The following is an 18,596-nucleotide window of genomic DNA, read 5'->3' as shown; positions in this document are numbered from 1 at the left end:
GTCGAAATGGTGCTTTGACACAAAAAATTATATTATCAACACACCACCTAATTTATTGTGTCTAAGTTATTTACATTCATCAGTGTTCTTAGTTTTTTGAATAATTTAACCTACATATTTTATCATGATGTATGAAATATGATTCTCAGTTATGCAGTATTCCAAGTTCGACTTTCCATTTGCTACTTGCTCTTGAATATAATGAACCCTTATTTCGATGTGTTTGCTTCTTCCATGTGCTATCGGATTCTTTGCTAAATTGATAGAAGACATGTTGTCGATCTTCATGGTAATTGCTCCATGATTCTTCCATGTAATATCTTCGACCAAATTCACCATCCATGTTGCTTCACATGCACATAGGGAAACAACTATGTACTCTGCTTCACACGATGACATTGCTACTACTGGTTCTTTTCTTGAGCTATAAGCAACTGGTACACCACCTAGCATAAACACATAACCAGATATGGATTTTCTATCCTCAACATCACTACACCAACTTGAATCTCTATAACCCACTTGTTTGCATTCTTTTCCTTCATCAGATGCAGGAAACAGAATACCATAGTCGAGAGTTCCTTTGAGATACCTTAGTATCCTCTTCGTTGCTGCTAGATGTGATACCTTTGGCTTGTGCATGAATCTACTCACCATACCTACATTGTATGCTAGACCAATCCTTGTGTGACAAAGGCATCATAATGACCCAATAAGTCTTATATACTATTTTGGGTCGACATCATCTTCATATGAGTTTTTCGATAATTGCAGTCTTGGTTCAGCATGTGTCGAAGTTGCATTACAGACTTCCATCTCAAATCTTTTGAGTATTTCATTTGTATATCTTCTTTTATGCATCATAAATCCTCTATCACTCTTGTAAAATTCAATACCAAGGAAGTGTGAAATGTTGTTGATCACACTGAATCACACCGCGTTTTTGACTCAGATTTCACATGTTTATTAGGTATTTATTATCATTTTGCTTGTGTTATGCTCTCTTTTATGTTATTTTCAGATATTTAGCTCTTTCGGGACCCTTTTAGAAGAAATGAAGCAAAAAGACCAAAAATTAGGGTTTTTCGGCAAATATTGTACATATGGCGTTATGCATGGCGGCCGCTATAGGAGAAGCCATAACTCATCAGCCCTCAACCAGGACGTAACCGCCATGATCCCATGAACTTACCCATTTCCACATATGGTGGGCGCCATGAAGGGATGGCGGGCGCCACCTTTGTATTTCACGTTCCCACTAAGGAGAAGTTGAAGGGCACCATGGTCTTTGCAAGCTGCTGAATTCCTCTATGAATAGGTCGTTCTAGTTCATTTCCAAATTATCCAACTTAGTTTATAACACTAAGACTATATTTATCATCTGTAAAAGTGGTAATCCGTCACATCGAGGGGTTATCGCACCTTAGTGAGATTGAGTCAGAGCACTTCGATTTTGCTGTCGTCTTTATCTTCAGAGTCGAAGGTTTATTTTCCTTGTACCAGATTTAAAGCCTCCGTTTGGAGCAGGTTCTTATTTAATCGCTTTTATTTACTTTACTTGTCATGCTTTACTTTATTTAATTATTTGTCATGCTTTACTTTATTTAATTTCCTGTTATGCTTTACTTTATTTAATTTCTTGCCACGCTTTACTTTATTTAATTCCTGTCACTGTCTTTACTTTATTTAAATTTCTCGCCATTATCTTTATTGCTCGTTTTAATTCTTTTACGCGCTTTACTTGTTCTTTGCGCCTTACATTGTAAAACAACTTTTCATCATGATCAATATCGTTGTGTTTGTTGGTATTACCATGTCTGGCTAAATTTTTCAAAGGTTAGAATGTAAGGATCGCGGCTAAAGAGATGTTTCACATATTGAATCTGTAGAAATGCTTTAAAGGCTGTTTTGATTTTTAACTCGAGTTTTCTGAAACAAACTTGGTTAGTTTTAACTATTCAAGGAGTGCAAAAGCACCCTGGCTTAGTTAACTAGGATTTTTTTATCACTTTAAGGAAAAATGATTTTTGAAACTGTTTTCGGACGTGTTGATAGATTTAAAATCAGGAAACTCCTTGGGTAAACTTTCCAAATCAAAATCACTTTTCAACTAAGTTTACGAGTCTTAAAAATAAGTCTACTACTTTAGCGTTATGCGCACCTTTTATAAGTGACAATAAAAGGCCTTAATGTAAGGATAAACTCGGTTCTGAATACGCGAAAGCGACATTTCCTGTTAAATGGATTCTTTTCAAGAGTAGAAAATATTGCCCCATAAGTAGTTCTATTTAGACAATCGAAACATCATTTAACTGACGTGAAATACATTCAAGCTTGTCTTTATCTGCACTGTATTTATTATTTTCTTTATTTACTATTATTTTGCAACATCTATATCTCTTTTATACCGCCTTAGATAAACATCATAACGATAGTAATCGATAGATTGACGATTTGGTCTCTGTGGGATCGATATTCTTTTATATTACTATGACGTGATTCGTGCACTTGCGAATAGAGCGATCAAGTTTTTGGCGCCGTTGCTGGGGACCAACTTCGTCAAATTTTATACCCTGTTATTACACCGTCTAGACTAAGGCATTATCAGCCGGTAAATGCGAAGAACCCATAGTACCAAAAATTTAGTAGATCCTTTAGCGGAACCCGAACGTTACACTCGTACACTCCTCTTACTCATCTGAATTAAGAAAGCTATGGCCGAGAATCGTGACCGAAGACCTCTTAAGGAATTTTCCCAACTCTCTAACGAGGAACCTAGTTCTAGTATAGTAAACCCCCTCATTCCTGCCAACAATTTCGAACTAAAACCATCTTTACTGCAATTAGTGCAGCAGAACCAATTCGCGGGTCTCGCTACTGAGAACCCAAATCAACATTTAAAAGTCTTTATCCAACTGGCCGACACCTTTAAATCCAACGACGCTTCACCTGATACGATCCGTTTGAGATTATTTCCTTTCTCCCTCAGGGATAGAGCATGTCCATGGTTAGATTCACTTCTAGCTAATTCAATAACTACATGGGAAGACCTTAGAAGAGTATTCCTTTCTAGATATTTTCCCCCCAGTAAGATTACTGTTCTTCGAAACCAAATAACTAGATTTACTCAAAACTAAGGAGAATCACTTTTTGAAGCTTGGGAGAGATATAAATAGCTATTAAGAGTCTGTCCACACCATGGCCTAGAACAATGGCTGATCGTTCATACCTTCTACAATGGACTCTATTATAACACAAAGATGAGCATCGACGCTGCCGCAGGTGGTGCGCTGATGAACAAACCTTACCTTGAAGCTTGTGACCTAATTGAGGATATGGCCCAAAACCATTACCAATGGGGAACTGAACGAGCATCGATAGAGAAAAAGGAGACCCAAGGTGGAATACATGAGATAACCTCTATGGACATGATGTAGGCGAAAATGGACGCTTTAGCCCTTAAGGTCGAACATATGTCTACAAACACTAACACCGCAGCGGTAGTCCACACAGAGTGTGAACTTTGTGGATCTAAAGGACACGAATCGGCAGGGTGTAACCTTTTAAACGACCTGAACACCGACCAAGTGAATTATGCCCAAGGTAACCCATTTTCAAACACTTACAACCCTGGATGGAAGAATCACCCGAATTTTTCCTATAAAAACCAGAACCCTATCCAAAATAATGCACCTCAGAGACCACAAGGTTATCAAGCCCAAAAACCAAGTCAACCTATGCAAGTTATGCCCCTGAAGCCTAACCTTGAGAAGATCATGGAGAGCTTTATATCAGGCCAGACTCAGCAAAATAAAGAATTCCCAAACCAGAACATTCACGTAAACAAACTGATAACGCAATTAGGGACCAAGGTTGATCAGATAATCACTCACAATAAGATGCTTGAAACCTAAATCTCACAGGTTGCACAAAACCAAGCCCCACAAACTACACCTGGAGGACAATTCCCTGGACAACCTCAACTCAACCCTCGAGGGCAAGCTAATGCTATCTCATTACGAAGTGGGACCGCTTACGAAGGGCCTCATAACCCAGCAATGAGCGAGTTCAAGGCTTCTAAAGAAAATATACCTACCAACCAAGAAGAGGAACCGGTGGAACCCGAAAAACAAACCGATCAAGAAGGAGAAGCCAAGGATAAAACTTACAAACCACCACCCCCGTACAAACCACCAATCCCATATCTGCAAAGACTTAAACAAACCAAAATCAATAACCAATACCAAAAATTTATAAAATTAATAGAGAAGCTTCATGTAGAGATTCCTTTCACCGAAGCCATCACCCAAATTCCATCTTACGCTAAATTTCTCAAAGACATCTTAACCAACAAGCGTAGGCTTGACGATCCAAAACCCTTGGAATGCAACTTTATTTCCTAGAATAAACTTGCTAAGAAGGAGAAAGACCCTGGTAGTTTTTCTATACCTTGCATTTTAGGGAGTCATGTGATCGACAAAGCTTTCCTAGACTTAGGCGCTAGTGTGAGTTTAATGCCCTTGGCTGTGTGCAAAAGGTTAAACTTAGGATAATTACAGCCAACTAAGATATCCCTCCAATTAGTCGATAGGTCTGTTAAGTACTCTGTGGGCATTTTAGAAGACATCCCAGTTAGGATCAGTCAACTTTATATCCCAACAGACTTTGTGGTCATGGATATCAAGGAAGATGACGATATCCCTATCCTTTTAGGTAGACCATATCTATCGACAGTCGGAGCTATAATAGATGTTAAAAGAGGAAAAATTAACTTTCGAAGTAGGGGATGAAAAGATAGAGTTTATTCTTTCAAAGTTCTTGATGGCACCAATCATAGGAGACGCATGTTACGCGATTGATATCATAGATGAATGCATAAGGGAATTTGATCAAGAAGAACCTGTGATCGAACCATTTTCAAACCCGAATGAAAAGGACGACGAGCTAAAGGAAACAGAACCTCACACTAACGAATGTTTGGATCTTACTCCGGACCTTTCACCAAATTCTCAAAAACCAGCTGAAGAACTTAAGGAATTGCCCAAGAACCTAAGATATGAGTTTTTGGATAAAGAAATGAACCGCCCAGTAATAGTTAGTGCCACCTTAAACCAAGACGAGACAAACCAACTCTTGAATGTTTTACGAAGATACCCTTCTGCCTTAGGATACAACATCTCTGATTTAAAAGGTATAAGCCCATCCGTGTGTATGCATAGGATCTCGCTAGAGGAGGATTCAAAACCTTCCAGAGAACATCAGAGAAGGATCAACCCTGTAATGAGCGAGGTGGTCAAGAAGGAAGTCCTTAAACTGCTAGAAGCTGGTATAATCTATCAGATCTTCAATAGTAAATGGGTAAGTCCTGTACATGTGGTACCCAAAAAGGGAGGCATCACAGTCGTGCAGAACGAGATGGGCGAGCATGTAGCTAAACGTATAGAAGGAGGATGGCGTATGTCCATGGATTATAGGAAGCTCAATAAGGCAACTAGGAAAGACCATTTCCCCCTTCCATTCATAAATCAAATGCTTGAGCGTCTTGCGAGACACTCTTACTTTTGTTATCTGGATGGATATTCTGAATTTTTCCAAATACCCATACACCCCGAGGATCAAGAGAAAACAACCTTCACATGTCCTTACGGAACATTTTCTTACAGATGAATGTCGTTTGGACTCTGTAATGCGCCAGCTACTTTCCAACGTTGTATCATGTCAATCTTCACAGATTATCTCAATGGAATTATGGAAGTATTTATGGACGATTTCTCGGTATGTGGGTTCGACTTTGAAAATTTCCTCATTAATCTTGAGAAAATCATAGAGAGATGCGTAGAAGTTAACCTTGTGTTAAACTGGGAGAAATGCCACTTTATGGTTAAAGAATGCATAGTGTTAGGACATATAATATCTGAAAGAGGCATTGAGGTCGACAAAGCAAAGATAGAAGTTATAGAAAACCTTAACCCTCCTAAGACAGTTAGAGAAATCCGTAGTTTTCTTGGACACGCCGGTTTCTACCGACGCTTCATCAAAGATTTCTCTAAAATAACAAAAACCCTGACCGGCCTTCTGATGAAAGACGTTGAATTCATTTTCAATGAAAAATGTATCGAAGCCTTTAATCATTTAAAACAAGCTCCTAGTGATTTCGCTATAGGAGCTATTTTAGGGCAAAGAAAAGATAAGAAATTACATGTAATATATTACGCTAGTAGAACCCTAGATGCCGCTCAACTAAATTATACAACAACAGAGAAGGAACTCCTAGCTGTAGTTTTCACAATTGATAAATTTAGGTCTTATCTTGTCGGATCTAAGATTATAGTCTATACAGACCATGCAGCTATCTGTTACCTTCTAAGCAAAAAGGATGTGAAACCTAGATTACTTAGATGGATCCTTTTACTACAAGAGTTCGACTTAGATATTCGAGACAAAAAAGGAACAGAAAACGTAGTTGCTGACCATCTTTCCAGACTAGAGCATTTGAAGCCATACCATTTACCTATAAATAATGATTTCACCTATGACAGATTGATAGCTAAGTTAGATACCGTTCCCCTTGAACCTGATAGAGACAACCTTGGGACAGTTTCAGAAATTAGCAGAGTACCATGGTACGCTGATTTTGTGAATTATCTAGCCACTGATATCATACCACCTGACCTCAATTATCAACAAAAGAAGAAGTTCTTTAAAGATATAAGACATTTCTACTGGGATGAACCACTCCTTTTTAAAAGAGGAACATATAACATCTTTCGACGTTGCGTCCCGGAAGAAGAAGTCAGAAATATCATAGAGCATTGTCACTCTTCACCCCATGGTGGACATTCAAGCACATCCAAGACATACGCTAAGATCCTTTAAGCTGGTCTTTATTGGCCAACACTATGGCGTGATGTCCATACTTATATTGTCCAATGTGACCAGTGCCAATGCGTTGGAAACATCTCAAGACGCGACAAAATGCCTTTGAAGAACATCCAAGAAGTGGAATTATTTGACGTTTGGGATATTGGTTTCATGGGACCTTTTGCATCTTCAATGGGAAACAAGTACATTTTGGTAGCCGTTGACTATGTGTCCAAATGGATAGAAGATATAGCCTCACCCACTAACGACACAAGAGTAGTCATCAAGATGTTTAAAAATAACATTTTTCCCAGATTTGGAGTACCACGATTTGTCATAAGTGATGGTGGATCACATTTTATATCCAGGATATTTGATAAACTCTTAAGAAAGTATGAAGTAAAACACAGAGTAGCAACACCATATCATCCCCAGAATAATGGTCAAGTGGAAGTATCTAACAGAGAGATTAAGCAAATCTTGGAAAAAACTGTTTCAATATCTAGAAAAGATTGGTCTAAAAAGCTAACAGAATATACCAGTTAGTCTACGGGAAGTCATGCCACTTACCTTTTGAACTTAAGCACAAGGCATATTGGGCCATCAAGACCCTGAATTTGGATTACCTAGCATCTGGCGAGAAGCGAATCCTCGATATCCACAAATTGGAGGAACTCCGCCAGAACGCTTACGAGAATGCCATTATATACAAAGAAAGAACCAAAGCATGGCATGACAAAAGGATTGTGAAAAATGACTTTAATATAGGCGACTCTGTTCTCCTTTTCAATTCGAGATTACGACTTTTTCCAGGTAAGCTGCGTTCGAGATGGACATGCCCCTTTAAGGTTTCCAAAATCCTAAAATCTGGAGTAGTTGAAATCCGGAACAATTCTTGTACCCCGTTTGTGGTAAATGGACAAAGACTTAAGCAATATCAAGGAGGTGACATCCCCACAGAATGCCCTGGCCATACTCTGATCGACCCTCCAGTTCCTACCTCTGATATATAAAGTTCGAATCGTCAAGCTAACGACGTTAAACAAGCGCTGCATGGGAGGCAACCCATGATTTCTTTTTCTTTGCTTTACTTTTACTATTTCAATTTATATTTATATTTTTATTTGTTATATATATAGTTTGCTCAATTCTGGAATCCCTACCGTGCGTTATTTATCCCAAAAGAGGGAAAGGAAACGCTCGAAGTAAACCTGGAAAAAGCATGGTCTCGCGACCAAAGAGAGATGGGATCGGGAGTCGGTTATGCGAAGGGAAGGTATTAGCACCCCTACGCATCTGTCGTACTCGACGGGATCCACGCACAAAAGGAAGGAATATGGTTGCTAAAACACTGCTCAAACATCAAACAAACACTGGCTGAAAGAAACACAAGAAAACGAACAAAACAGGACTTGGCAGGATATCGCATCCTGGGCCTACGTAGTCTATCAGGCATAGACATCAGAGTCGACGTAGTTCGGACTTGGGGGAAACGTGCTCGCTAGGATGTCGCATCCTATGCATACGTATCTTCTCGGACTAAAGAAGAATCAGAGCACTCGTAGCTCGGCTCACGCACGCAAGACAGAACAACACAGGAAATCGACTGCCAATCGCTGGACTTACGTCAAACTCCACACAAAAAGGCAAACATGGAGGTCGAATGCCAATTGCTGGACTTACATCATACTCCGAACCAAACACACGCACACTGGAAACCGACTGCCAATCGCTGGGCTTACGTCAGACTCCACACCAACACTGGAAGAAGAAGGGTCTCGATTGCAACTAGGGCAAGAGAAAGGGAAAGTCTCAATCGCAACGAGGGCGAGAGGAAAGAATTAGTGTTAGTCGTTAGTCAAACTCGACAAGATATCGCATCTCGTGCCTACGTATCTCATCTGGACATGAGAATCAGAGTTGCCGTAGTTCGGCTAAACTATTCTTGTTGGTTTGTGTTTTTTAAGTGGACAACGTCACTACGCAATCTACCGGATGCTTGACCTTTGGAGACTTACTCTCCTGTAGTAGAAGGAGTTGACGTATCCTTAAGAGGGGATAATGTTTGTTTGTGTTTTAGGAGAGCCCAAGCAAGAAAGGAAGTCCTATACGAAGGAACCATGCTACCTTAATTGACATGCAAACGAGACTACGCGGAGTCTAGCAAACCTAGGGGATACAATCACACCACACAAACACTTACAGCATGAAGTAAACACACCAACAAGGGGGCTCAAACATCGACTAGGCTTTAGTCGAGGGGTCATGTCAACCTCGACAAACAAGCCACTGTATCAGGGTGAAGTTAGCTCTTAACCCTAACATTGAGAGTTAGGGTGAAGCAGATGAAATAGGAAGTGAGGGGTGTGCCTCACAGCTCTTATCCCTGGCCAGGGAGAGCTTCAGACAAATGAAGTGTGGGTTCAGAAAGTGGGAACCCTTCTACACTTATGACTGACTCAACTGTACAACTGTACAAGGATCTTGGGGTTAATATCCACAATGCATCAACACCAGTTGTGTGAGCAAAGGGATGACTCAACTGAATAGCAGGAGATGGATTGCACATCTCTTGTATCTGCCAATTGCCTTATCAAAGGTCTTTTCCTGCTTGGGGACAAAGATAAACAAGCACAAGCATTGCCTCTTAAGGAGGACTTCAGACAGGTGCCTGGCCAAGTAACAGGCCAGGTCTTCCAGACTACATGGAGTTAGAGACATTATACCTCAATGCTCAAGCTATCAAGCAAAGCAAAAGCAAGTTCACAAAGGAACTATAGCAACTAAGGTACCTGAAAACAATCCAACATAATCAGTACTCAACTCAAACAAAAGTCAAACAGACAATTACAAGTCAACAGTTAACTGTACATAAACAGACAAACAAGCAAAGCAATGCACAAAGGTGCAAGCCACAAGGCCTAAGCTCAAGTCTCAAAGCCTACAAAACAAACTCAAGGTTAGTCATAAACAAGCAATAACCCAACTCCAATTGAGTGCACATCATCAAGTATAAGCAATTGTGCTCTTTGACCTGAAACAAAACTCAAATGTGAGAAGCAACCCTCTAGGACAAGGCCTAAGGTCAAAATGAGAGAAATAATTCACAACAGAACATGAAAATTGGTAAGAATCAAGTTCAATCAAATAAGAAACAAATCCAAGTGGTCTCATATTCATATCATCAACCAATTTCATTTCATAAAGCATAGAAGGCAAAGCATGCATATTCAAAGCTCATAGAACCAAACAGAAAGATTCAATTCAAACCAACTCAAAAATATTTCAATAAATCCCCATAAAAATCATGGCTAAAAAACATTCATCAAAGGATCATCACACAAAGTTTCAAGTCATTTGGACAAAGGGAGGCATGTCAATTAAAATCCATAAGTCAAAGCATGCTTAAACAAGCTCATACAAGGCACAAAACCATACATCAACTTCAAGCAAGCACAAAACAGAAACCAAACATGATATGGAAATCAAACCAAACCCATGGCAAACTTCAAGGTGTCTAGAATACATGTGCAAAATTTCAGGTCGATCCAATAAACATCAAGAATTTCACAAATCAAATAAGATCATGACTCACAAAAAGTCCACAATTGGTCAAACAGAAGAGAAATTCTCAAATAAATTGGAAATGCACTCAAAATATCCTACAAAAATTCATACTCAAGCCTAACATCCATAAGGGTCAACATGCAAAAATTCAGGACATTTCCAGTTCATATGGCATGGTAAAGAAACTCCACAAGTTGGACAAGAAATGGTGTGACACACATTGTCACACCTCCAATGATCAGGTCATATCTCACAAACCAGGAATACAAAAATCACAAACTATATACCAAAATGCTCCTCAAGGTGTGTAGTTTACACATATAAAATTTCAGCTCCATTGGATTAAGCATCATCATTTCATGATCAAAATAGAAAGCAAGGTGCAACAAATGACATGTATGAACATTCCCTAAGCCCAAACAGATTCCACACGTGCACAATTTTCATAAAAATCATCAAAAAATACTAGAGATCACAAGGAACATGGCACAAAAAATCTCATCTCAATTGGACAATTATTTTGAGAATTATGAATTTTTCAATGAGAAGAGAAATTAAAAAAGGATAGATGAAAGCATGTGAACATATGAAGCTTAATGAAGAAAATACAAAAAGGCTAATTGGAATTGTCTCAGCATGGAATCGATCCATGTATGCTTTCAAAATCTGGCGCGCTACAGTGAAGTGCAGCGTTCACTAAAGAGATTGAATGAATGTGATATTCGAATTCTACGTGAAAAGAGCTTTCCAATGGTATAAAGTTTGCTCAATTCTGGAAAAAATGCACGGCGGAGCTCCGCCTGGTTGGCCGGAGAAGACGGATGACTCCGCCGTCAACCACCGTCTGCAACTATCCCTAGGGTTTGTGCTAAAACGCAGCGTTCCATTGCTTCTGGACCCTGGGAGCGTGAGTTCGAACCTTGGCTATGCATTTTCTGAAATTCCAATTGAATATTCGCTTGACCTTAGGTGCGTGTGTTCAATACCTGGTGCATGCATTCTCTGATTCTTATTCAAATTCTCATTTTCCCTCCTATTTTCCATGTTATTTCCATATTATTCCATTTTTATTCTTCAATTTCAAAAAATCACAAAAAATAGTAGGATGCTTCAATTTCATCCCAATTTTAATTGTGAATTGTTGATTGCACCTCATGCCAAATTGATATGTTGCATTCATTTGTTTGTGAAATGCTCATGTTTAATCCAATTGACCTGAAATTTTGCATGCTTGATCTTAACATGTGATATGATTTTTGAGCTTTGGTTTGGGATTTTTATCATATGCCATCACTATTTTGGACACATGAACATGTAGTGTGACAATTTGTGCACCTTTGTTTGCCTTTGCATGACATGGATTGTTTGAAGCCTTTGCCTTATGAATTGGTCTTGATCCTTTTGAGGACTTTTTATTGATTGATTGAATGTGCTTCATGTGAAATATTGACTTCTGTTTTGGTCATTTGAATTGCTTTTGAACCCAGTCTTTGTACTAGTGGTTTGTACACATACTAATAGTGCTTTGTGTTTCAGGTTTGAGCATTTAGCCTTGATAGTTGGTGTGGTCTCATTACTTGAGATGCCAATTGCTTTAATTACTAACTCTGGTTGTGTTGTAGGTCCATTGATGTGATGAACTCACTTGAGTGCTTGCACTAATGACTTGCGTTGTGTACATATTGGATAGTTCCATTGTGTTGTCTGTTGGTTTTCTGAATATAATATTAACTGTTTGGCTTTTGTACAGGTACATTAGTCGTTTTTAGCTCTTGCTTAAGCTTTGCTTTGGAGTGTGGTTGATACACCACTTAGGTAGCCATTCTCTTACTCCATGTAGTCTGGAAGTCCTGCCACCTTTTTGGCAGGCATTTGGCTGAAGTCCTCCTTATGAGGCTCTGATTGTGATTGTTTACATTTGTGCCAAAGACCTCTAAATGAGGCATGCTACTTGATAAGTCCTCCAAATAAGGCAATTGACAGATAGAAGGGATTAGCAATCAATCCCCTGTTATTCAGTGAGTCGTTCATTATGCTCGCACTACGTGCTGATGCTCTTGAACATGTACCCAAGATCTTTGTATAGAGTCAGTCAAGTGGAATAGGGTCCCTCTTTCTGGATCCCCACGCTTTCTTTGATTTGAGCTCACCCAGGCCCGGGTTAAGAGCATGAGGTCTCATCCTCATTACCGCATTTCATCAGCTTCACCCTAACTCTCAATGTTAGTGGTTAAGAGCTTCAGCATACCCCTACAGTTTTGGCTTGTTTGTCGAGGTTGATATGACCCCTCTTGACTAAAGCCCAACCATTTGCATGAGCCTCTTGTTTGTATATAGAGCGTGATGCTTGTTCACTCGTGTTGATGTTTATTTGCTGTTTAGATTGACTTGCTTCCTGTGCGAGTTAGGTTCTGATTAGAGACCTCAACTTAGGGATTATCGTTTGCATGACAACTATTAGGCTCGAGCACTAGTCTCCCTACTTAGTTTGTTGTTTCCCTGGTCTCTGGTTAGGAGAGAGTTTCTCCCCTGTTAAGGGGAACTACGTCGCCCTGATTCTCATACCAGATGAGATACGTAGGCAAGAGATTGAGAGAGATCTCTGCGGGCACCCTTTTCTTTTTTGAGTCTATGTTTGTGCACCCTTTTGTTTTTTGAGTGTGTTCAACCTTTTTGTTTCCTTTTGTTTGGTTATTGTTAGGAGTCGGATGTAAGTCCATGTATTGGCATTCTGTTTCCTTGTGTGTGTTTGTTTGTTTGGAGTCGGATGTAAGTCCATGTATTGGCATTATGTTTCCTTGTTGGTTTTTGTTTGGAGTCGGATATAAGTCCATGTATTGGCATTCTGTTTCCTTTTGTTTGTTTTGTCAGGAGTTGGGTGTAAGTCCATGTATTGGCATTCCGTTTCCTATTGCGTGTTTCTCTTGACGTCTCAGCGTCCCGTTTCGGTGTTTTGTTTCGGCGTACGTTAGCCGAGCTACGAGTGCTCTGATTCTTCCTCTGGATAGAGAAGATACGTAGGCATAGGATGCGATGTCTTAGCGAGCATGTTCCCCATTTCCCCGAACTACGTCGACTCTGATGTTTGTTTCCGACAAACTACGTAGGCCCAGGATGCGACATCCTGCCGAGTCCACTTCCTCCGTCTCTTTCACCTGTTTTATCATTCCAGTTTGTGCATTTTTTTGAGCAGTTTATTAGCAACCTTTTCCTATTCTTTTGAGCGTGGATCCCGTCGAGTACGACGAACGTGAGGGGTGCTAATACCTTCCCCTTGCGTAACCGACTCCCGTACCTTGCAATCTCTGGTCGTAAGACCGTTCCTTTCCCTTTCTTAGGTTATTCATGTGCTTCCTTTCCGTCAGAGGATGAATAGCGTCGGTGGCGGCTCTGTATTTTTCCCGCCGGTTGTTTTTCGCGTTGCGACACACTAATATCTGAATAATATAAATAGGATAAAAGATAAAGAACAGTAATACAAGTGACACAAGCAATTGTTAACCCAGTTCGGTGCAAACTCACCTACGTCTAAGGGCTACCAAGCCAGGAAGGAAATCCACTAAATAGAATTAGTTCAAAGACTCTCAGTAAACAACTTCAAGTTACAGTCTTTTCACCTAATCTCTACCCGTGTGACTTCTATCTAAGAACTCTTAGATATGAGATCCTACTCACTCCCCCTCAATCACAACAGTGATGTAAAAATAAATATTACAATGAAAGAAGATACTCTTCAAGAACACATACTTGATCTTGCTTAAAAGCTTCAACCAAGTAGATACACACTCATGCTTCAAAGCTTAGAGTGGACAAATTACAACTCAAAAGTCAGTCCAATTCAATCATCTATGGATGAAAGAATGGCTCACAACACACACGACCACACAAGACTAAAACCCTTATTCTCTCTCAATATTTCGTACGTTATTTCTTGTGTATTAAAACCAGGTATTCTATGCCCTTTATATAGAAGTGTTTGGCTGGGCTTGGACATCATAAAACCCTAAAACTATTTTCCATTCATATCTTCTCATGACAGCTGATTATATCTTGTTGGAAAATAAGTCAATCTGGTTGTAATTACTTATTGAATGGTGCGTTCAATCATCACATCAATCACACATAGATTAACATAAAAAACGCAATCACATAATCCATAACATTCAGACTGGATGTTCTGTATACAGATGTCTTGACATCGGGTCTGACATCTCAGTAAAATCCTACACATTCACATTTTAAACACCCTGCAGGAACCTGTTATCTTATGTCAAGACAACACTTGTGACAACTTGTGAACACTCTAGGTTTTACCAAAATTGTTGCTAACACATAGAACCAACAAACTCCCCCGTTGGCAAATTTTGGCTAAAACATACATCAGACCATTTGTTTCACAAGAGTATAATCACAATATCAGTTTTAGCAGCAGAAGTAATAAAACACGCATTACTAGCTAAAATAATAACTAGTAAACACATATTAAACACACATGCGCTTGTGCTCCTCCTCCCCCTCAGTCTGCTCAACACAGACATCACCTGTAATATACACCTCCTCATCTAACATCACCTTCAACATCACATGTACTAAACAAATTATCTCCAATATACATCCTCTTTAACATCATCTGTCATCTGTTTATAGCATAACTACTTTAGCTACTTCTCCCCCTTTTTAGCCAAAAGAGACCAAAAAGACCAACTAGACAAAATAAATGTCTATTAGTCAAACAGAATGTCACACAAAATGTCAAAGCATATTGTTAGGTGTTACAGATACACAGCTATACAAGCTGAGAAAAAAAATTCAGAAAAACCAAAAAGAACCCAAAAAAAATACATCAAGGCATTAAAACATGACTGCCAAAAGAACCACCAAATCCATCACAGCACACCATAAGAACAGTGGGGGACAACTTCAGCAAAACTAGTCAGAGGAGCTTGCATCTTCATCAGCTTCAGAACCAGAACTGCCACTTGATTCATCTTGAGATTCAGACCTCTCCTAGAGGTTTAGGCTTCTGTTTCCTTGGCTTGTCCAACATTATCTCTATCAGCTTGCTCTAAGCTTTCAATCAGAGCCTCCAAAGCTTCTTTCCTGGCTTTAGCTACCCTTATCCCTGTATCCAAATCTTTACAAGTTTCTTTCAGTTCAGCAATCAAACCACCTTTTGAGGTTGTCTTCTTCACAACAGATGTCATGACAACGTCCTCGACATGGCTGCCTTCAAACAATTTGTAATGAACTGATAGAGGAGGTTTTCTTCTACTAGGAAGATAATTTGTGCTCAGAATTCCAGGTTGTTGACTCAGGATAATCCCACAAATCATTGAGGGAAAAGCTATGGGCAGCTTCACTGCATTTGTAGAAGCATGTTTGACAATTTGTTCAAACATAAATCTACCATAATCAAATTTCAGCTTGGTTCCAGCAGCAAAAATGAACCTTCCAAGGGACATCTTCTTCAACATTTTCATCTGAGTCAGAACTCTCTCTCACTTTCCTCTTCTTCACCTCAACCTTGCTCCAAGACTTTGAGGGGCCTACACCAGTAGCCTTCTTTGCAGTTTTGGCTGACATCATTTTAGCCACAAACCTACCCTTTCTAGTCTTCATCCTCTTAGCCACACTTGGCTTCAAGTGATGAAGCAAGCTATCATCTTCATCATCCGAACTCTCATCTTCTAGGTCAATCACCTTCTTTGTAGAATCATGCTTCTTAGACTGTGAAGCATTGGCAGTAGGTGATGCCACAAATTTCTTACTAGACAAAGTTTGCCCTAAAGAGCATAATCCTTCAACAGCTATATCTTTTTCAGACCTAGAGGAATCATCCTCTTTCTCATTGTGATATCCAACCTCAGGAGATGGGTCTCTTCTTGATAGAGGAGTAGAAACTCCCTTTACAGAGTGTCCTTCATTGAGGATTCTCGTGACAAGGTTCCTTATAACACGATCAGTGTGATGCATGTCGTCCTTAGAACTAGGAGTATAAGTAGAGCTGGAGGGGATATTGGAACTGTTACCTTGAGTAGGGCATGCAGTGGAGGATGAACCAGGAGCGTCACCTAGAATGACAGACAGGGGAATCACGTCCAAAATATCCTCATCAAGAAGGTCCATAGAAGGCGTTCTATCTTTGTGAGTAGGTTTGGTAGCTTTAGAACCAACTGGTGTTGGATGTTGTGACATATTGTTGTTCTTGTGGAAAGGTTTTTGTTGCCCTAGAAGAGAAGGTTGATAAAGTCGAAGGAAGGTGGAAATGTTTGAGTAGAGGTTGCGTGTGAAAAGGCAATAGATGGAAGTTCCAATACTAGGTGATGATTTACCATAAATGGGGTACTTTATTTGAAGTGGACAAACAATATTTTTATTACCTTTTCCACTCCAAATTAATTGCTACAAATTCTCATTAGATACAAATCCCTAATTTTCCTCTTAGACATTCAAATTGATTAGCATCCAAAGCCTTTGTAAATATATCAGCTAACTGCATTTCAGTAGCAACATGCTCCAGGGCTATGATTTTATCTTCCACTAGTTCTCTAATAAAATGATGACGGATATCAATATGTTTTGTCCTGCTGTGCTGAATGAGATTCTTAGAAATATTTATAGCACTTAGGTTGTCACAGCATAATGTCATGACATCTTGAGTGACATTGTATTCAGTCAGCATCTGTTTCATCCAAACCAGTTGAGAACAACTACTTCCAGCTACTATGTATTCAGTTTCAGCAGTGGACAGAGACACACAATTTTGTTTCTTACTAAACCATGATATTAAGTTGTTCCCCAAGAAGAAGCGTCCTCCTGACGTGCTTTTCCTATCATCAGCACTTCCATCCCAATCAGCATCACAATATCCAGTCAACATAGATCCAGATCCATGAGTGTACAACATCCCATAGTCACTGGTGCCATTGACATATTTCAGTATCCTTTTCACTTGGTTTATATGACTGACTTTTGGTTCAGCTTGATATCTAGCACAAACACCTACAGCAAAAGCAATGTCAGGTCTGTTTGCTGTGAGATATAGCAGACTCCCTATCATGCTTATGTAGAGACTTTGATCTACACTAATACCATTTTCATCTTTAGAGACTTTCAGATGAGTAGGAGCAGGTGTCCTTTTATGACTTGCATTTTCCATGCCAAACTTCTTAACAATGTTTTTGGCATATTTGCTTTGAGATAGAAAGATAGAATCTTCCATCAGCTTGACTTGTAGCGCAAGAAAATAGGTCAGCTCTCCAACAAGGCTCATTTCAAATTCAGACTGCATTTGTTTAACAAAATGTTCGACCATCTGATCTGACATCCCACCAAACACAATATCATCCATATATATTTGAGCCACCATGAGTTTTCCTCCTTCATTCTTAACAAACAAGGTCTTGTCAATGCCTCCCTTCCTGTATCCATTGTTAATGAGAAACACTATGAGTCTATCATACCAAGCCCTAGGAGCTTGTTTCAAACCATAGAGGGCTTTCCTCAACTTATACACATGCTTTGGAAGATTTGGATCTGTAAACCCTTTAGATTGTTCAACATACACTTCCTCATTTAAATAACCATTCAAGAAGGCACTTTTTATATCCATTTGGAACAGTTTAAACTTCAGAATACATGCCACTCCAAGCAATAGTCTAATGGACTCAAGGTGAGCTACAGGGGCAAATGTTTCATCAAAGTCAACTCCTTCAACTTGAGTGTATCCTTGTGCTACTAATCTTGCTTTATTTTTAGTAACCACCCCTTGTTCATCAGATTTATTCTTGTAAACCCACTTTGTTCCAATAACATTTATTCCTTCAGGTCTTGGAACCAGTTCCCATACTTCATTTCTCTTGAATTGGCCTAACTCTTCCTTCATGGCATTGATCCAAAATTCATCAGTCAAGGCTTCCTTGACATTCCTAGGCTCAATCTTAGACACAAAACAGCCATGTGAGATCACTTCCCTTGATCTAGTTGTGATCCCTTTATTTGAGTCTCCTATAATGAGATCTTTAGGATGATCCTTCTGAATTCTGATAGAGGGTCCTTTATTAATTTTGTCAGCTTCAGGTTCAGCTTGAGTGAGTTCACTCTCATTACTTTTGTCTTGGAAATCAGCTGGGGCATCATTTAGAGATGTCTCAGCATCGTCTGTGACA

General features: G+C 39.5%; 1 non-coding gene across 1 annotated transcript; it reads right to left on the bottom strand.

Moving 5' to 3' along the window:
- Positions 1-3,098: 3,098 nt before the first annotated feature.
- LOC127124093 (small nucleolar RNA R71) lies at positions 3,099-3,205 on the bottom strand. Its single transcript, XR_007803731.1, has one exon. It is a non-coding gene; the product is annotated as a small nucleolar RNA R71 (small nucleolar RNA).
- Positions 3,206-18,596: the final 15,391 nt, after the last annotated feature.

The sequence above is a fragment of the Lathyrus oleraceus genome, chromosome 2 (assembly GCF_024323335.1).
Source record: "Lathyrus oleraceus cultivar Zhongwan6 chromosome 2, CAAS_Psat_ZW6_1.0, whole genome shotgun sequence".
Taxonomy (NCBI): domain Eukaryota; kingdom Viridiplantae; phylum Streptophyta; class Magnoliopsida; order Fabales; family Fabaceae; genus Lathyrus; species Lathyrus oleraceus.
This window is presented reverse-complemented; position numbering and strand designations above follow the sequence as displayed.